The sequence below is a fragment of the Dermacentor silvarum genome, chromosome 7, assembly GCF_013339745.2.
Source record: "Dermacentor silvarum isolate Dsil-2018 chromosome 7, BIME_Dsil_1.4, whole genome shotgun sequence".
In the NCBI taxonomy this organism is placed as follows: domain Eukaryota; kingdom Metazoa; phylum Arthropoda; class Arachnida; order Ixodida; family Ixodidae; genus Dermacentor; species Dermacentor silvarum.
In genome coordinates this window covers 133,735,755-133,756,884 of record NC_051160.1, presented here as the reverse complement: position 1 = coordinate 133,756,884, position 21,130 = coordinate 133,735,755, and the positions used below count along the sequence as shown (strand labels likewise).

The 21,130-nt window shown below is 48.0% G+C and overlaps 1 protein-coding gene and 1 long non-coding RNA gene across 2 annotated transcripts in view; one reads left to right on the top strand and one right to left on the bottom strand.

Moving 5' to 3' along the window:
• LOC119459191 (uncharacterized) overlaps positions 1–21,130 on the bottom strand; it is an 89,406-nt gene that overhangs the window by 52,278 nt on the left and 15,998 nt on the right. The gene's annotated exons all lie outside the window — the stretch shown is intronic.
• LOC119459747 (uncharacterized) lies at positions 6,957–14,095 on the top strand. The gene is made up of 3 exons (XR_005193786.2): positions 6,957–7,028; positions 9,505–9,558; positions 13,885–14,095. It is a non-coding gene; the product is annotated as an uncharacterized LOC119459747 (long non-coding RNA).

The window sequence follows — 21,130 nt, the reverse complement described above, 5'->3', positions numbered from 1 at the left end:
CCTGTGCTAGTACTGGAAAGGCCGCTGTAGTACTGGAAAGGTGCGCCGCACCATCAAGTTACCGCCGTGCTATCGCCGCCGCCACAGCTGGTATGACGTCATGCTCCCCCGCACCATCGCGCTACCGCCACGCACCATTCGAGTACTACCACAGCCTGTCCAGTACTAGCACAGATGACGTACACGAGTATAGGCCTGTCTACAACCAAGTTTAAACCTGGACATAGCCAAGTTCAACCTAGCTGCAACCAAGAGACCAAGCTGTGTCTCTGAGCTTTTCGCGGCCTAGTGCGAGCTTTCACCTTTTTTTTCTCCTGGCTCAGCGCGCTGCGGAAGAGAACAGAGGCGGTGGTCGGGAAGTGAGGGAGCTGGCGATGAGGAGACCGCGTGCGCATGCACAGCGTCGCCACCCTCCTGGTTGCCATGGCTGCGGTGCGGCAGTTTCTTGATGCGAACCACACATTACGGCTGGCTTAAACAGCTTCGCTGTTAAAAAGTCGCTGCTTCGCCCGAAAGGTGAAGCATCCAGTGCGATGGCCAATTGGTTGACAGCTATACAAAGTAAGGATAGTAGTTTTGTCGTTTGTATGAACTTGTTAAAGTAGGCACACTAAGGAAATTAACAAGCATGCTGTCACGCGCGCACAAGCAAACATGAACGCAGCTCACTCGATGACCGCGGAAACTCGCTGTGAAAACGCTGGAGTGAGTCAGTGCACCAGCAGCAGCGAGCGAATTGAGCTTCCTGCCGGCGCTCGCATCAACGCGATCTTAGCCATGAAAACACAAAGAGGGCGGACACCGCCCCCGCCGCAGATGCCTTTCAAGATACAGCCGCGCGCGTGGGTGCTCGTGGCGCAGAACGCCCTCCCCCCCCCCCCCCCTCAGGAGCCTTCCATACCGGCGGAACCACACGGGCGCAGTAAAGCGTGACCCCTCCACCTGCCCACCCTCCCCCCGGAGACTTCGGCCCGGCGGGAGCGCGCGGCCGTAGTGAAGCGCGGCCCCTCAACCTCCCACCCTCACTCCAGAGCGTTGTGCGTGACTGGAAGAATGCGCGCTTCCTTCCCGCTTCCCGCCCTTGGGTGCGCAAGCCGCTATTACTGGCTGACCTTCGCATGCTTTCACTCGGGCATACAGCGTACGACGCCCGGCATCTATTTTATCGCCCGTGGACTTTATACGGAACCTCACGGCGACGATGACGATGACACCGACGCCGACGGCAGCAATTCGCCTAAAGTTCCATATTATTGCTATCGCAACAAACTGGCTACAATCCACGCTGGGAAGGTGGTTGAACAGTGAAGCTTTAAATGACACCCACAAAGATTACCCATTGTGACGTCACTTGAATTCACACACGTGGGTCTACAAAGAGTGAAACCAAAGACAAGTGAAATGTACTTAACGACCCCCTTTTATTACTTCACAACGACATTAAATTCACGCTGTTCTTCTGGCGTCTTTACTTTCTGTCGTTTACGCATGGTAGCCTGGAATGAACTGAATGTGTTGCTGGACCGTCGTGACGTCACTACGTGATTCTGTGATGTTGGTACTTTTCTACTCGGAGTAGCTTACGCAACAGTAATCTTTATGGGGAAACACAAGCGGGAGAAGCTACGTGCTTCGCATTATACGGTTTGCACTTTACACGATGGTTTTGAAAGACGTCACCTCCTTTCGAAGCAGCTGCAAACCTAATCTATACCGGAACGCGTCGGAGTGTTCCCATTGTTCACACGCGCCTTATCATCCATCATGTGGTTTTGATTCTTGTTTTTTTTGTTTTTCTTTTGAAAACGCTTGCTGAGCTGTATGCTGTATGCCTCATTTCACAGGAGACATGCTGTTTGTATTCAATGTTAGCCTGGCGTTGTATTGCGATAACAATTATATGGACACTTCAAGCGGATTTCTGCCATCGTCGTCGCCGTCGTCGTCGCCGCGAGGTTCCGTATGAAGCCCAAGAGCGATAAAATCGTCGCCGTGCGCCGTATTTGTATGTGCGAGTGAAAGCGAGCATGGGACGCATGCTTTCACGGAGAGCGAACGCACGGCGAAGAGCAAACGCGACCATCACCCGAAGGGCCGTGGGAAATGGGAGTTAGGGAAGGGGAGCGACGTTGTGCTTTGGCACCCATGGCGCAAGGGGAACTGGCGCCTCAGTCGTGCATGCGAAAGGAGGAAAGCGGGAAGGTAGCGCGGGAGAAAGGGGGGGGGCGGCTTTTACTCTGTCCGCAACTGCGTGCTTGCCCGGCCCCGGCGGTCGCCCGCACCGTATCTTGAAACCAATCTGCAGACGGCTCATAGCTTTGTATGCGCTGCGCGTTCGCTGCTCAGTTTCCGTTGAAGCGATAGACCGCACGGACATTCGCTCGCTGCTGGCGCTGCACTTGCTCACGCCATCATATTGACAGCGGTTGTCTGCGGTCGTCGAGTAGGATCTATTCATGTTTGCTTGTGTACGCTGAAACCATGCTTGTTAATTCAGTTAATTTAATGTGTACAAATTTATACGGCAGATAAAACTACTATCCTTCCTCCGTATAGCTCTCTAATAATTTGCTATCGCAATTGATGCTTCGCCTTTCGGGCGAAACTGCAACTTTTTTTGCTTACGCCGACACGAAAACTTCCTCGGCTGGTAGAGTTATACAGCTTCCCTGTAATAAAACGGATTTCCGATGCCATGGAGGATTCGACGAACACCAGTTGCCTAAGCATCGCAAAATAACCGGAGAATGCGCTTCACTCCGTCAAAGCCCGTACCGAGTTACGAAGCGAGAACAAAAAACCGTAAAGCAACAACTCTATGAAATGCTACGCGACAAAATCATCCAACCTTCGAAGAGCCCGTGGGCGTCTCATGTAGTCTTGGTGAGATAAAAAGTACGGAATCCTGAGATTCTGCGTGGATAATCGCCGGCTGAACAAGATCACAACGAAGGATGTATAACCGCCCCCACGCATAAACGACGCATTGGACCGGGTCTGCAACGGTAAGCATTTCTCATCAACGGATCACAGGGCTGGCTTCTAGCAAAGCAAAAGTGGATGAGAGGAATCACTAGAACACCACATTCATCACGACAGACCGCCTCTAAGAGTTCAAGGCAATGCCATTCGGTGTGTGCTCGGCACCTGCAGTGTTCATGGCGTGATGGAAACGTTATTAGCAGGGTTGAAGTGGCACTGTTCCTAGGTCACGCCATCAGCGAATTGCAGACCGTCGTAATCCGCAAAGGACATCTGCCATCGCTGACTTTCCACAGCCCGCCTACATGAAGGGAGTACACAGATGCCTTGGCCTGTACGCTTAATAGGAGCGCTTCGTCAAAGGCGTTTCACGCATCGGCGAGCCATTAACACATCTCACAAAATTGGACGTCGAGTTCAAATGACAAACGCCGCAAATGGAAGATCTTAAAGACGCCTGCAGTCACCACCAGTACTCGCCCACTTTGATGAAGACGCCGACCCCGAAATCCACAGCGAAGCGAGTAGCCTAGGCCTCGAGCCCTTCCCAGTTCAAAGGAAAGACAGATTTGAAAGCGTCATTGCTAATTCTATCCGATCTGCTATCGAAAGCAGAAACTAATTATTCTACCACGGTAAGGCATGCCTTGCCATCGTTTGGGCTACCACAAAATTATAGCCTTACCGGTACGGTAGGCCCTTGAAAGTCGTAAACGACCCTGCAGGACGCCTCGCACGATTGGAGTCTGAGAGTCTAGGAGCTTAACATCACCGTCGTCTACAAGTCGGGGCCGAAGCACTCGGAGGCCGATTGCCCATCACGCGTCCCCATCGACTCGCCGCCGCAAGACCACGAAGATGACGACGCCTTTTTGGGAACGATAAGCGCGGACTTCTTCGCTGAAGGGCAACGAGTGGACCCGTAGCTAAAAACCTCGCCGAGTATTTGGAAGGCAACACCAACGTTGTCCCTAGGATATTTAGACGAGGATTGTCTTCGTTTTTGGTGCAAAATCGGCGTACTCGTAAAGAATAACTTCTCAACGGTCCACGCCACCTATCTTATTGTGCCCTCATGCAATGCCTCCAGATGCTCTGCACGCCCTACATCACGATACGACCGCTGAGAACCTCGCATTCTCCCGTATGATATCGAGGATACGAGTACAAAAGAAGTTTTTCTGGCCGCGCCTGATAGCCGAAAGTTCCTCACTACGTCAGGACATGCACAGCCCTTCCATGACACAAGACACCACAAAGAAGACCAGCGGGATTGTTGCAGCCAATTAAACCACTTTGCCGACCATTCCTTCACATCGAAATGAATTTGTCGCGGCCATTTCTGACGTCAACCTACGGGAAAAACTAGATTGTCGTGGCTACCGACTATGTTGCCGGCTGCGTGGAAAATCCCTACCCAATATACTGCGGCTGAAGTTGCGAAATTCTTCGTTGAAAGCACCCATTTACGACATGGTGCCAAAGTCCTGATCACTGACAGAAGAACGGCTTTTAAGGCGGAGCTTCCTAAAGCCATCCTGCGTTAGCGTGCGACGCAACGCTAACGCAAAGAAAGGCTGCACTGCGCGGCGCAAGGTTGTGTTTTAGAATAGCGGAACGGTGCAAAACGCTAACGCTAACGCAAATCCACTTGGGCGCCATCTCGAGGCGGATACAGCACACATGAGCAAACCCTCTCGTTAAGCCTACTCCGCCGCTAATAGAGAACGTATATCGAAAACAACGCCCATTTGTCACCTGTACGCCGCTGTTGAAGCATCATCACACAAATCTAAAGCTAACACGAGCATTAGAGGGGAACGAATGAGCGGAAAAGTGCAGGCCGACGACTCGATAGATTCGAAGTGGATGGCTCTCGCTTCAACAGGCACCGCCATCTTGCCCTACGTACGCAATCCCTTGCGTGCGTTAGCGTTGAACGCTATATGCCGGAAAAAGCGTGCGTACGTAAGAGTTCTGGCTACGTTTACGTTCTGCGCATGCGCAGTTTGCAGCACGCAACGCTCACGCTAACGCTAAATCCTTGCGTTTGCTGTTTTCCGCTATACTAAAACTATCTAAAGTGTGTTTGTTGTTACGTAGCAAAGCATGCAAGGTGGGAGGGCTATGTATAGCTAACAGACAACGCAGTTTCTTTATAATATCCCGGAGGAAGATTATTTAGGAGTATAAACTCCCGTCAGCAAGCGCGCTCGCGTGCGACCAGATAACGTCACATGACGGGGGAGCATGCAGTGGCGGCACCTTGTGGCGCGTCATGCAAGCAGCCGCGGAAAAAAAAAAGCAGAAGCCCGGCGGTACTGCTCGGGCGCATTCTCTTCGCGGCGCCCGTGTCTTCCGCTCAAAGCAGACGCCAAGCAGACGAGACGGGCGTTCGGCGTTCGCTTCAGCGTCCATGCCGTAACATTGTTTTTGTGGGAATTAAGTCAAACAGCAACTGTTCTTGTCGGTGTCTGTTAGAGGGCCGTAATACTAACAGCACTGATACGTGCAGTGTACCCTTGTTCGGAATTTGCTAGCCTAAGATGGGACGCAGGTGGGACGCATGAGTGCCCTCAGTAGAGATTGTGAGGCGCGCGGCCGAACGGGACAACGCGCGCGGCCGCGACCGAGAGCAATACACGTGACTGGTTGCCTTGGCAACCAAGACGGTGATAATTTCTTTCTCAGCCGCCAGATGCCGCCAGCATGATAGTGGCTCCGCGGGCTTGTCACATTTTCTGGTCGCCCCAACTGGCGGAGTTTCCACTCCTAATGGTTTCTTGCTTTCTTGAGAACTATCTATAATTTGTTATGAAACGTGTTAAAGGTTATTTCGCAATTATTGTGTCTTAATCATGGATAAGACAGAGCAGGATGTATTGCTGGGATGTGATCAGCTAAACAAAAATAACATTTCTCCAACACACTTTGCGAATTGGCGCAAAGAAATTTAGCGGAGTGCTCGGTTAGCCACACTAACGCTAGCGCTCGGTAAGCCGACCACTAGTGCATAACACCTCCCTCTCCCCGCTATGCATGCCATCTACACTCCGTCACCACGCCCAGAATGATGTGGCTGCTTGCGTCAACTAGTTGAGGATACTAGTCAGCTAGTAGCGATACTAGTTGTACTTCCGTCTTCCTCGTCGCGGCGCCGCCACTCTTTTCTCTTCATCACCCTACCATCCTCTCCAAAACTCAATCCCTAACCACCCAAAAACACCACACTCCGAAGCCTCCCAGCCTGTCGGTGACCACAAAGAAAGCCCTTAAGCAGTTTAGTAGTAACCTGCTTCAGCCCCGTTCCAGCGCTGTCAATACCCGTTTCACGCCCCAACGAAAGCTTTGCTTTAATAAATGCTGACATGGTTGGGTAAACAGGCTTTCATTTATACATAAAATTGCGTTCGAAAGCATTACTTCGACGGTGTGTCGACAAAAAAATTCGTTTTTTTGCCCTTGTTTTTATTACTGCAGGTTTGGGATTCAATACCGTATTTCCATTGGCTATTAGAAGCTGCTACATTTTCAGAAGAAGAAAATCAGAAGTGAATATTTAACTGGTCCCGTAGTACGAGGCAGATCTTATGTCTTTGTTGACATCAATATTGTGGACACTTTAAATTATGATTTTTATGACCTAACAGTCCGTCTTTCGGCAAAACAAATATACCGTGCGCATCAGTTATGTAAGTCTCTCGTTACGCTCAAGTCTTCTCCTGTGGCTACAAGGTATGTTAATAGGCTAATACTGGACAAACAGGCAGAAGGCAAACTAATGCCAACTGCGGGAAATATAAAGTTTTTATTTAGCGGAGTAAAATTACTTCAGAGTTTAAGTCGATGGTATCAGATTTCTCGCGTTCATCCTTTACCATATTTGCGCCGCCCATCCGCAAAACACGCTAAGCTTTGTAAAAGGGAGTGCGGCAACGCTACTACGAGCCTACATCTGCGACTTTCTGTCTTTGCAGGTCGTGGCTGGCTTCAATTATAAGCTCGAAGTAGAACAGGCTGAGGTGAGCTGTGGTTTTCAGCATCCGGTAAGTGTTGCCCTTTTGTCTTTTCCTTTTATTCACGCCTCTTGGAACCTGCCACATTTTGTTAAAGGCCATGCAATGTACCCAATTGTTTTGGCTATTGTAAAAGTATTTAAAAATATCTGAATTTGTAGGCGAGCGAAATTTTTAGCAAATGTAGAAAATAAATTTGCGTAGCTTGCACTAGTTAAACGCTAAAGAATCAGTGGAGGTGATCGGCACCTAGCACTACCAAGTCATCCCCAGCATTCTCCAGAAATTATTGATCGAACACCGATTACCTCGTAATTGGCTATTGATTGGCTATCGCAAGGAATTGGCCACGTATTTCGGCTAGGCTTAAGCACCGTTCTCTAGTTCCCAGGAGTAGCTCCCATTGCACTTGGACCCTTTCTGCACTACCGCCAGGATCGGCCCACATTTTCCCTTCGCTCTGCACGAGAGAGAGAGAAATAACATTTATTAGCCCCGAAGGAACTGAAGCCCAATTCCACGGTCGGCTTAAGACAGCTCCGCTGTTAGTATAGAAAATAGTGGAAGATCAGTTACAAAAGCAACATGCGTCATTAGGTAAGCCAGCAAGCCCAGAGTACAGTGAATGTTTATAGCGGGTATTGGTCCAGCACTCCGGTCCACTCTGGGATTATAGCTTCAACTTGCTATAATCCAGTCCAGTGTTTTAAAGCAAAACTTTCATGCCGAATTCCAGGCGCTTTTTAGTATGTATATGGCATCTAACGCCCAACATTTACCGCAATGGCGCTATCTTGAAATCGTGCAGCCAAGTAGTCCACAAGTTTGTCGTTTCAAGCTTAGAGTTTTGTACAATAATTAATAGACGGAAGTAGGGTGCTAGTGTCACAGAAGCTGCAAGCAGGGCGATCCAATCACATTGGGATTGGTGATTAGTACATGGATTTGCCTAAATTTTGTCCTTTTGACTTCAAGCGGCTTTTTGATTTGCAAACTCATCGTTTTCCAAAGTCGGCGTTATAAATATTTGAACAAAACATCAATGAAATTGTGCGACGGCAGGCTTGGTGCACAGTATCTCTAGCACACAGGCCTGACGTTGAAACCATAACGTCACGATCGCATCAGTCGGCAAGCGGCATAGAACACCTTTTCTCGCGGGCAAGCCAGCGCGTTTAGACGCTTGGCGCGTTTCAATCCGCAGTTGCACTAGAAGAAATCGACGCATCAGAAACGCCACGAATGCAACAGGGCACTATTGACACCACTGAAGATTTAAGTAAATAATCATGTACTGCGTGCAAACTTGTGTATATATCCAACCTGTCTATAAGTCACTGCAGACAAAGTCATTATTTTCCCTTTCTAAGACTGCTATTTATACTTGAAAAACCGCATGTCATATATACGCACACATGTTTCACGAGCCAGTCACATCAAAAAAGCTTCGCTTTATGTAAATGTCAAATAAAGTTGAGTTTGGCCTTTTTTTTGTTCGTTTGTTTTTCGCTCTTTGCAATACATCGTAATTTGTTACGACATAATATATACCACACACTTGGTTAACTTGTGCTTGCATGGTGAGGGGACGACAAGAAATGTCAGCATGTGGCGCTATCCCAACGAGGAGATCGTCAATTTATTCATCGCTCCTCAATGAGTCTTCCAAAATTATAGCAGAACCGCTTGCATAACATGGTAGCAACAAAATCGAGTATGTCTTGGTATCCTGCTCAAGGTATTTGTGAGTTCATAGTGGTGAAAGTGCCTATTCGAGCTTTCTTTTGTCGATAGATATAATATAGTGCACCAAGGTGAAGGACAACATTAACTGCTGAATTGATTAGGAAAAATATTCTTCCAAACTTCGTGGTAGGCATAAATTTAACGGAATACGTAATAAAGCTGCTGTAGTGGCCGCATATCTAGAAGTTACATGGTAGTGTACTTATTTGACACGAATTATTTGAAAAGCACTAATCTTGTTTCCCTTATTTGTTATGTTTTACTATCTATGCAATTCTTTTACTTGATACCTTCGTTCTGGAATAATGATCTGCGTTTTGGATATTACCGCTCTCACAGGCATTTCAAGCAACTTTTCCGGTTCATTTAGTCATGTCAATAGGCGGAGTTCTCTAAGCTAGCACAGATGCATACTGCCGCTTTTGACGTTAGATTTCTACATCGGTTACTCGACTTCTCTTCTGGCATAGAGTGCAAGCCAGCGAAGTGTCAAAAACATCGACATGCCAGCAGCTATCTTGCTCTTCCGTGTGTGCAAAATAAATGTAGAGATTTCACTGGTATCTTGAATGAAATTACATCTGAATACAACGGATAGTGCAACTTTCCCGTTTGTTTACAGCTAACAAAGAAGGTATCGTTCAATGTTATATGTTATCCTGCAAAAGTATCCCTAATTATACAGCTTTCCCCGTGTATGCCTATATTTCGAGCTATCTTGTTTTTCGGCAATTAATCTTATTGTCATTATTTCCTGCAGCAATTGCATGCAACGTGGAATCATCCTAAAAATCTCGTCTGTTTCACAGGAAAGGTAAGATCTATTATAATTACGAAAATTTGAATCGAAACAGGGATGTAGAATACTGCGTATTTTAGGGAATTGTTTACCATGAACAGTACCCTTTTATATTTATGAACAATATATCATGGAGTAGAAATGAAGCTGGCCAACCACTATCCTTGCTACGATTCAGAAGCTGCCTCAGCCTCTTTCTATATCAAAGGCGCGTGTACATTTTTGTCTTTCCTTCCCTTAACTGTAACTGACAAGCACTTAAAAATCTTTCAGTGACATCTTCCCATTTTGCACTGCCTCATTTCCGCCATTCCCTTGACCGATTACAATGACTATGCACAAGCCAAGTGGCTTAGATTTATATGACCTTCCAATGAATTTTCTACATATATTTTGGCTCATAACTTTAGTCGTGTTCGAAAGCAATCAATAAAAATTTTGCAGAACAACGCACTAAAGCGAAAAAATAGGCTCTTCCTCAGGGTCCGGAGTCAGCACGATTTAAGGCAATGGTCAAATATTGGATCAGTATTGCGATGATATAGAATAAGCCGAAATATTCTTTCTTCTTTACTTACAAAAAACATTACTAGATTGAACACTGCTGTCTATTATTAGACATATTTATTGTTTTACAAATAGGAAATGAAAAGAAACTTATGAATAATATTACCGCTACAACATAATAATTTATAACAATACAATATACAGAAATCTGTTTTATAGACCTCCATCATGGCATCAACCTAAGGCTGCTTGGTAGATTCTTCTGTTATAATAGCATCGCGTTGTGATCATGTAAAAAACAAAAATTTAATAGAGTGATGCGTCTGTATTCCTACATCAAATGCAAATATTTATCATTTTAGAATAGCTGAATACAAATGAACTTTTCTTTGAAGGATGATTTTATGTGTGCTTTTTCACCTAGGGTGCTTTTATTAGGTTTGAATTTGTAGTAGTGTAAATGGAAGGCTTGTAAATGGTACATGTGTGATCGTAAGCTGTTAGGGAATTGCTAAAGTAAATTTGCACCGCAAATAGTTTGTGCAATATTTTGTAATTTTATGATCATAGGTGCTGTCCTTGCTGAAGCGCATTTTTTTAACTCTGCAGGAAATCGTGGCCCACATTACGCTGAAATTTGTATTTATTAGACGTGAGTTAAGCAACCATTCGAGAATATGAAGTTATCTGTGGTCCGTGAGGCGTCCAATGCTTGCAAAGAATGATATCACCCATTCTTTATGCTTGCATAAAGACGGTAGCTATATACCAGTGCTACACGTAACTTAACGTAAATACCCAATGGCCCTTACTCGAAGACACCCGCTACGAACGCTTTGTATTACGGTTGAGCCGCTCAGGTTTTACTTATACAATGCTTAAATAGCCAATACATTATCACAGTTAGTTTAATTTGGCGGTTATCCTATGACGCAAGTAGCAAATAAGATCATTGAGGAATTTCCAGTCGCACGGTGGACTTGCTTTCGTGATTCTTTACATCCGTGCCGTGTAGTGTATCATGAAGTCACTGAGTTTCGCACGCCTAGATGGTAGCACGTGAGGGCGTGTTGACAAGTAAAACCAAAAATAACACCTGCAGGCGGAAATGAAATGGCTGGCCAGCACCATTCAGGGTAACCAGCAGTGAAATGCGCTTTAGCGTGCTGCAAAACACAGATGTCTGTGAGAGGTTAGAAAGGCATCATTGAGATAAGTGATAGAGGAGATGCTGCTAGTACTTATGAGTGGTGTCCTATTAGTTTTCCGCGAGGATGTGGACCTCATCTGTTGAAAACGTACCATGTGAGAGAGCCGTAATCAAGGTGCGCTTACCAGTCCTCGTGTCCAAAGTTTTTCGTTGGTCGTGGGCACTCGTCACATTCCATCAAGGACAAAAAAAATAATATTAAAGGCAGTTTCTCTATAACAACTGCACAAAGTGTTGTTTGAGTATCCTGCGCTACTTACTTAAGTACGAAAGACAGCCAAAACAAATATTTATTTTATATAGTTCACATATGTTTACCAATTTGTGCAGGATAAAATTTTTAAGTATATTAAGATAATTTGTAAGCGTGCACATGGTTTCATCCATCGATGATCCATTATTTTCTGCTTGCGGTTGGAATCTATTGACATCAAAACTGATACGTGATTTTTTTCCTATAACGTGGTACTGGGTGACCTAGACATCATGCCACAAGCAAGAAAAAAAAAAAAAAAAAACATTCAAAGCATTGTTATTGAGTGAAAGCAGGCGCGTGTATTTTGCAGCAAGCAGAAGAAGCGTCTAGAATATTTTGCTCCCTAATAACCTAGGTTATAAAAAATACAATTTCATTTGAATATCATAGCGGTTAATGCGCCGTACTTCTTTATGGGTACAATTCAAAACGATAGCTTCACTTGCTTGCAGCCCATAACTTTTTTTGAGGCTCCTTTCTTCATTTTTTAACGAAGCTCGCGAGATTTGACTAGAGATGGTGTGACCTTCGCATTGTAAGCCACAGCTGCTCTGCCGTGAAAAACACCGAAATCAATCTAAACGCACTCCATGCCTAATCGCGGAGCTTCCACGCATACGACGGCATGCCGCAAAATTCTAGCTGGCGACGACCTCCCCGTCTAGTAATAGCGCTGGAAAAACATGTGAAGCGATAAGCAATACGTAGAATGCATATTACAAAAACCGTAATTAAATCAGCGACGACCACCCAAACAGAATAATGAATGTGGAGACCAAGTGTAATTTAATATGTTTACAAGCGTTACTGTCCATTTAGCGAGCAGGAATGCTTGGTACCTAGGATCTTTCAAAACAACAATTTGTGCTGCACAGGCCGGAAGCCAGATCAGCTAACATTTTTTTCCCGGGGGTGTCTTCTGAAACGCAAAAATAAAAGCCACGCGAAAGTTAGCAGTGACACCAACATCTCAAGTATTTTTGTATGTTCTATAGTCAATTATCGATATTATATGAAGCAATTGTAATAAATAAACAGTGAGCGCAGCTTGCACTAGTGGTGCAAGGCTGGAGCACACAGCGGAGCTTGTGATCGACCAAGCTACAGCAAGGGTCGCTACCCCTACGACGCTGCATACTTAAACCAATTTTTGTTGATCAAACACAGACTCTCACGCTCTCGTTCTCGAAACTCGGGATCTTCGACTCGACGACGCCTCTTCTCGGTTGTAGCTTCCGCACGGTATTGCGGATCGGCTCGCCACCGACGCGCAGATTCTCGCTTGGCCGCACGGCGCCCTTCAACACGCGGCCTGGCGAAGCGTTGACATGACTAGGAGAAGCGAGGCACATGTGGTTGCTAGGCGACTCGAAGTGACGCTATGGCTAGACGGAGCAGGTGCGCGTTCGTAGCAGCTTGGCACTGGCGTTGCGGCGCGGCGGCGAAGCGAGGCCCAGCTGCTGCCAACTGGTTGCTAGGCAACGCGCGATGACGTCATCGCCAGGCGCAGTTTCTGGTCTGCGCTATACTATAGTGCCTAGAATATAGTATATTCTAGACACTATAGCTATACGGACGAACCTGCGGCTTAAAGAGCTGCGCTGTTAAAGTCATTTATATTGTTAACACTTTTTTTATGGAACTATACTAACAGCGCCGCAGCGACAGTCTAGGCAGGGCACGGATTCCGAGCGCGAGCGGCGTTCCCGAGCAAAGCGCTGAAGAGGACGACACACTCTACCGTTACATTCCTTCATTACAATACTAAGAAGCACATGAAACATACTGCACGGTTTATCTGGTATCTGATAACAACATGTAGATAGTTTCATCTGCACAGAGCGCTTCGCTTTTTTTCAAGAACATGCTTGGTGTCGAATTATTAGGCCCCGTGTGTGCTTCCAAACAAACGAATGCTTATAAGAGGCGGTATTAACTTTCTGTAATTGACGACCCCCTGAACAAGCCTCCAGTATACTGACTTTCGGCTTAAGTTTTGAAGAGAGTACGCTAAGATGCTAACGCAGATGCTAAGCTTTCATCTCGCAACAGGAGGAATCTTTACATTTCATGCATTTATTGCTTTTTAGAAGAATAGGAGCGCCTATTGCAAAATTATCACCTATCTACAGTCACCTTTACATTTCAACAAAGCGAGTTAAAAAGACCCTGTATTTCCGTAAAGTTAGATTTACTCTCTAGATATATAGCACAAGTGAAACTAAGATTGCACAGTGATGTAAACTATATGGATTGTATTGTTTGCTGTCTTAGGCCAAGCATACATTTTAGATTGTATAATTTTATAGACGGCATCTTCATTAGACTTGTATGCGTCTTGAACTTATTTTGTTGATTTTCTCCGCAGGTTGTCGCTGTCTGCAACATTGAATTCTTTCATTCACTTAGAGCTCCGACGCCAAATATTACATCATTTGAGTGCAAGGAGCCATCGTTCGAAAAATAAATACATGCAGGTTAACTGACACAGCAGAATACGGTTTTGAGCGGCAACAGGCACCCTTTGTCAGTGTTGTCTTGTTTCACTAAAATAAACTGAAACAATGCTTCGCTTGAAACATGACTACTGCGATAATCCTCGAAGAAAATTCAAACTTTTGAGGACATAAGACAGTTCAAAGAAGCGTTTTAAAAACACTAGCATGCAGCCAATAATATACAAGGAAGCATCAAAGGAATGTATGATTTTGTTCATGGTATGAAATCAGCATCTTAAGTAGGCCAATGTTATGTATATTCTTATTTTTAGCTTATACATTCAGCCATACACTGCAGCGCAGATGAACCCACTGAGATTGTCTATGGTTGAAAAGTCCTGTGGTATCTCTGTCAACGTTTACCACGGCACGAGAAGCCTAGGCTGAAAAGTCGATACACTGTACTGACACGTGAGGGATTTGACTGGGTTGCAGTGTTAAACAAATTTGCAGTGCAGGAGAGAGAGAGATTCAACTTTAACGGTGCCAGCAATTCACGAGGGCGGACGCAGCCTCCCTCCACCCAGCAGACGGCCGAGATCCCCTGGGTCTCAGCGGCTGCCTCGGCTAGCTGGACGGCCCAGACCTGGTCTTGCTGGTCTGAGCTGAGCAGCAGGGTCTCCCACTGCTGCCGGTTTTGAATTTTGCGGCCCTCGAAAGGAGCCGCCTTCGAGCATTCCCATAGAATATGTGGCAGATCCGCCCTACTATTACATAATTTGCATTGATCGTTGTATTGCCCTGGATAGAATCTGCTGCAGGCCACCGGGTTTGGATACATGTTTGTTTGCAGGAGGCGCCAGGCCACCGCCTGTTTCCTGGTTAGCGCGGGATGAGCTGGTGCGTACCGGGCCCTTCCCAGCCGACAGTAATCAGTTATTTCTTTGTAGCTGACCATGGGGTTTCCTCTCGTTCGGAGGTCTTCCTTATGTGCTGCCGACAAGAAATGGATCACGGAACTTTAATTAGGCTCAGCTCGCAACGAAAAAAAAAAACCAAGGAAAGAAAAGAGCCATGGGCAGCTTACGATAGTGGTGCAAGGCTGGAGTTAACAGCGGAGCTGGTGATCGACCTAGCTTTTCTTCCAAGTTTTACTAGACTTGCTAAGTGCTGCTAGGCAGGGTATTGCGAATCGGCTCGCGCCGATGCACACATTCTCGCTTGGGCGCGCGACGCGCTTCAAGATGAGCGGCTTCGTCTTCGGGTATTCGGATCTTCCTTGGGCGTCCCATGTCAAGGCTACATGCACTCGCCACAGAGTCAACGAGAGTTCTGCCACCGTCACGGCCGTCGGTGTTAACCATAGACCTCGAGGCGGCGTTCGATAACCTCTCCCACGATTTGATTCTTGAGCAGTTAACAGCTACTGGCTGCGGCGCGAATGTGTATAACTATGTCCGAAACTTTCTTCGTGACCGATCTGCCAGCCTTGTCAACGGTGATCTACGTTCCCCTACTGAAGCTGTCTCAAACCGCGGCATTGCGCAAGGCTCCACGCTATCTCCACTCCTATTCAATCGTGTCTTGCGAGGTCTCCCACCCCTTCTCGATCAGATCAGAGACGTTCGTCATGCTTTTTACGCAGACGATATCACTTTCTGGGTTACGACAGGCTCCCTCGGACACATTGAAACACAGTTACAGGAAGCAGCTACCACCATCGAGCAATACGTCCGGCGTGGAGGTCTCACATGTTCACTTGCCATGTTGGAGCTACTCTTCGCAACAAAACACGCTCGCCAATAAAAAAAACTTGTCTCTTGGGATCAGATTAAAAGCAAAACACGTTCCACGTAAATGATTCATAAAGGTGCTTGGTTTCACTTTATAAGCCAACGCCAAAGCAACACATACCCTTCGCCAACTTACGACCCAATGTAACCAAATCATGCATATGCTTCGGCGGGTGTCTAACCGCTGACATGGCTTCAAAGAGGCTGATGCCTTACACCTTGTACAGGCATTGATACACTCCCGCCTACTACACCACCTACCTTATCACAACCTAACTCGCACTGAACGCGCACGTATGTCCACGCTACTAAGAAAGCGCAGAAAGTTGCACTTGGCCTTGCTATGCACACGGCCCTCCAGATATGCGACAGCTACCCTTAACCTGCAGCGACTTGGGGTGCCTAACACTTTAGAGGAATTTATAGAAGCCCACCAGGTCGCCCAGCTGACGTGCTCGAGTTCTACACCTCAGGGACGGAATCTTCTTAGCTCACTTACCTAACCCTGGTATCCTTACATCTACGGGCCTTTCCCTAGCAGCGCGTGCCAAGCTCACGATATCTCCTATTCCCCGCCATATGCACCCTACTCGCCATACTGCCAACCGGGATCATCGTTCGCGTTACTTGCGGCGCGAATATTCCTTGGGCTGCAGCGCTGTTCATGTGCTCTTCACTGACGCCAGCCCAGCGGATGAACGTGAGGACTCACGGTAGTAGTGGACTCTGATCTCATGACCGTATTCGCAGCCTCGGAACGTACATTAACTAATGACTCCCTCCTGGAAGAACGTGCGATTGCTAGGGCAAACCTTTCCACCTTTTCTCTCCCTCCTTCTACCCCCAATCATATCCTCACAGACTCCCAGGCAACTTGTCGGCGTTTACTTTTCAACACTTTACATCCTACTACCACATCTATACTCGAGTCCTTTCTACCATCCACCTCGCACACTTTTCGGTTAATCTGAGTGCCTGGGCACGCAGCTATTCCCGCTAATGAGTGCACTCATGCGCTGGCACAAGAACTCTCATACCGAGCCGCTGGGGATCGCTCTGCCATCATCCGACCGCAACCTTTCTCGTACGCATCCCAACTTGCTGAGATACGCCTAACTCGGCAAGACTACCCCCCACCTCATCCTTCCCTTACTCGCCGACAGGCCGTCTGTTGGTGACCACTACAGACGAATACTTTCCTGACGCCCCTTTTCTATTCCTGCCGCTACCCCTCCCGTGGTCCAGCTCAATCAATGCCCGAACTGCGGCGACCGCCCCATCCTACTGAGTATTGTCTGGCTTTGCCAAGACATTCCAAACCCCACCCTCACCTCCTGGGAGGAGCGGCTGACCGACGCGATGGCGACTGGCCAGCAATGGCTGGTCGACCCGTGTCGAGGCGGTGGCGGCTACCTATGGGGCCCTGGGCTAAGGGCTCCACCTTTGAGGCACAACTGGGGTCCACGATATTGTACCAAATTTATTCTCTCTCTGAGAAAAGGTATTTATTGATAAAGGTCAAGTAAAATGGAGTTGCTTTCTCGCCATGCGTATATAAAATTGATTTGGGAAATTTATTTTCGTCGAACGAATCCAACTGGGTCTCGCTTTAATTAAAAACGCTTTTTTTCCCAATGTTTGTTCACTCAAAACATAGTCGCGCTTCAATCGCTGCTCCCATAACCACCGTTGCTGATGACGGCGACAATTCGTTCTGAACCGCTTTTCGCGCGAAGCTTCGCGACCTATTTCGATTGACCTTGGAGTGACCCCCGACTTGAGAATAGACCGTTTTAGCAGTGCGTTGCTTACGCTTCGCTCCGCTAACATTTCCCGCACACCGCTGGCTGCATGAACTGCGTTGATTTCGCTTATTTCACAAGCTCCTTTTTCAGAGACGTCGGCCACGCGCTCTCAGCATGCCTGTACAACGACAAAGCAACCAGTAGACGCACCCTAACCCTCCGCTCAAACGGCTTCGTAGCGGACCGTCGGCAGCGTTCGTCGCTCCGCTGCCAATATGAGCGTCGTGCGCACGCGTGTTAGCGTTCCCGCTAGCGTTCCTTGAGCTGCTTTGCGCAAATCATTTTAGGATAAGCCCGCCTGAGCAGAGGGAACCTAATGTCCCTAGATATTTTTTTTTGCTTTCTTTAAGTAGCGACAATCTTTGAAGTACCGCCGACGAATCTCATTGGGCGGCGCTCATTCCCACAGCCATGTTCTTCCTAACGCTGTTCACCCGCATTCACTTGCACGCTGCTGCGAGCCGCATAGATAGCAGCGGTCGTTGACGGTCGCATGCTATCTAGGAAGATAATGGCGGCCGACGGAGTAGATGTCGCTACTTAAAAAAGAGCAGGAAATCTGGAGACTTTAAGGGGACCGTGAATGCTGTGCTAAAGCTGTCTTTTATCACAATGCTTGCTTATCGTAATTATAAAGAAATGCTACAATTTCGCATTGCTACCAACCCACATAATGATGGGAGGTACTTGGCTCGTCTTGCACCATTTCAAGATTTATGAGGACGTGTAAGTGGAAACTACATTCCACGAAAATAACAGAAAAGTTAACAAACCAAGGCAGAGAAGCGCGACTATTTTCTGCGCACAAAGCTCCAATGACCGCTCTGCATTTCGCTTTATTTTTCGTTTGCGAATCGGCGCAAGTGACCATTGTCATACCATTTGTTTCATTCCTCAAGGCAGTTCATTCTTGGCGTTTCTTGGGCAGACAGCTTTATTCAGTCTGCTAGGCGCAGGGTGTCTACCAACCGGGAAGACAGGGAATTCTCAGAGATTTTGAGTATTCTGGAAAAACTCAGGGAAAACTCAGGGAATTTGTGCCTCTATCAGGGGAAATTAGTAGGGATGGGCGAATATACGGTATTGTCGAATATTCGTTTGAATAATTCTATATTCGTTATTCGCTTCGATTAGAATTCAGGTATTTGATATTTTCGAATTACTCGGCGCTCCCAAATAAGCAGCAAAAGGCTACGGACGGTCGGTACACATCTTGGAGGCTATGCTCCACGTCATGGTTGCCATACATCAACCATAAATCTCGAAGGCTATACGTTTTTGCATTAAAGAGCCCGAAATGTGCGACGCAGAAGAGCAGAAACGGGGCTAGCGCACAACCGAAACGAAGTGGCGGAGTCCGCATCGCCATAGTCAGCAGCGGAAATCGTACGTGAATGATAACAACGACGGAATGCTTCGTGCCTATTTGTGCCTTTATTTCATTTACCGCCGCGCATAACACAGCGTTGGCCGCGGGATTTCACAGTCGCCACCCATCATCGCGTCGATAGCTGCCGCGGTTTCTTTCGCAGCGGTTGCTGCAAAAACTAGTTTCGTTTTGACTCAATACGCACGTCGTCCCCATGCCTAAAAAGCTGCGTAGTGGCCATCCGTGATCGCATAGACAGCAACCGCGAAAGTTGGCTCTTTATTCTATGCCGCAATTTCATGTGCAGTTGTTGCAGCGAACGGTAGTTTCGTTCTCTGACTCGGTGCGTGCGTCGGCCGGGTACGGCCACGCTAGCGGCAAAAACGCGCGCGTCATGCCGCGAGCGGCAAGTTGCCGCGCGTCAGCGCCTTGCCGCGAAATGTGCGAAGTCCACCGTGGCAATCAATGGGCAATCGCGTCTCGCCGCGCGGCAGCGCGATATGATCTCGCGCGCTCACGGAACGCGGAATCACCGTGAGCGAAAAGGGTGCGATCGGACAGCGTCCAGGAATCCCTCCATAGAACCGCGAGAGACGACGATCGTCGATTTATAACCCGGCGCGGAGCAGCGGAGCCTCGGAGGTCCGGTTGCCATTGGCTCCGTGACGTCACCCTCATCGCTCTCGGCACCCTCAGCGAGCCGTAAAAACCCCCGATTCCTGTCGCTTTTGTCGCGCGCGGCATGACGCGCGCGTTTTTGCCGCTAGCGTGGCCGTACCCTTAAGCACCGCAAAGTCGCCGTTCATAATCGCGTCGATAGCGGCCGCGCTTGCGACAAACAGTTGTTTCGGTTTGACTCGGTGCAAAGCTGTCGAGGATGAAGAGCACCGGCTACATCTACATCGCGATGGACGTGCGATCTGTTGGCGGTCAGCTTACTGGCGAAAAAATAATCGGGATGTGCGCGCGGTAGTGCAAAGCGTGTCGCAAATAAAGCCCCTATATATAAAAAGTAGCGCCATCCACTTCCCTCCTCCTCCGTTCCACTATCGCGCTCGGCGCGACCAGCGCGATCGAGGCGCGATATCGACAGTGGCACTGCCTGCGTCTGGCCTGCTGTGGCAGACGACAGCTAACGCGCTACCAGAGGAAATCCGAGGAAAACTTCGATCGCGCCCAGCGGAGAAGTTTTTGAGGCGCGATTTTGCTTCGTCAGTCAGAACTGGTATTAATAATGCCGTTTTAGAAGTAGCAACGCAATGATGCGAGAGGGCACAAATATCAAGTGTGCAGCAAGCGTTTGCGCACGCCGGATGGTAAACAAAAAATGTCACAGTTTCGCCCTAAGGGCGAAGCAATGAATGCGATAGCAACACAGCAATGTCATAGGAAGTAAGGTGAGCGGCTTTGGTAGCAACAACACGCAGAACTGTTGTCGACGCCATCGGCGTTTTGCCCGCGTTCGCTCAAAATGCGTGCGGCGTTGGTGACTGTTGCCGGAGCCTCTGATATCAATAGGCACTGCGTGCCGCAGCTAAACGTCGCCTCCCTTCCCTCCCCCTCCCCCACGGCCTCTCGCTCGTTGGAAGAAGGCGCGTTTGCTCTACATACATGGTGATTGTGAAGGAGAACAGAGACGCCTACTTCTGCAGCCCTTAAGCGAGCACGGCGCAGAACGCGCGTTTGTTCTCTGCCGTGCGTTCACTCCCGTGAAAGACGCGCCCCTCGCGCCCTTTCACTCGCACATACAGCGTTCGGCGCGCGGCGACGATTTCTTCTCCAAATGACGTCATACGGAACCTCACGGCGACGGCGACGGCGACGGCGACAGCGACGGCGACGGCGACGGCGACGCCGACGGCAGAAATCTGCTTTTGAGTGTCCATATAATTGCTATCGCAATAAAAAGCCTTTTGCCCTCGCCTTGTCGGTTGCGGCAACTTAAGGCGCAGCAGCATGCCATCACAACGAAGTTCTCGTCCCTAACACGTTTGATCCGTTTGTGCGTACAGCACTTTCGTCGCACAGGCCCAACAATGGCAGTCGGAGCGCTGGAAAGAAAAAAATATACAAAAAGCGCAACGCGTGCTTCCATGTGACACGGATTGGCCAATGTGGGAGCGGAGGAGGCTGGGGCCACAGGAGGCGGCGAGGAGGAAACGCTGGGGTGAACGCGGTGGCGGCAAGATCTAAGAAAGGAACATTCTGC